Raw genomic sequence first — 390 nt, forward strand, 5'->3', positions numbered from 1 at the left:
TAATGTAGAGGATCAATCCCTACCTTGCTCCTCAGCCCTCGCCTCAACTGATTTTGCAGGGTCTTTTCTTCTCTTTTCCCTCTCCTCTTCTTCATCCCCTACTTCTGCCACTTATCCTAATCGTTAAATAATTTTACTCTTTTCGCTACAGTACTTTATCGTAATGCTATATGACCTTTGATGTAAAATGTTAATGTAGATAATTAATTATATAATAAATATAATATAATATAATAATAATAATAATAAATAATAATAATAATAATATAATATAATAATAATATAATAAGTTAATATACAAACCGTATATAAATACATACACAACATATATAGATAATATGTATCATAATAATAATGATAATAAGGATAATAAAAGTGATGATGATAACA

This window comes from Penaeus monodon, chromosome 1 (assembly GCF_015228065.2).
Source record: "Penaeus monodon isolate SGIC_2016 chromosome 1, NSTDA_Pmon_1, whole genome shotgun sequence".
NCBI lineage: Eukaryota > Metazoa > Arthropoda > Malacostraca > Decapoda > Penaeidae > Penaeus > Penaeus monodon.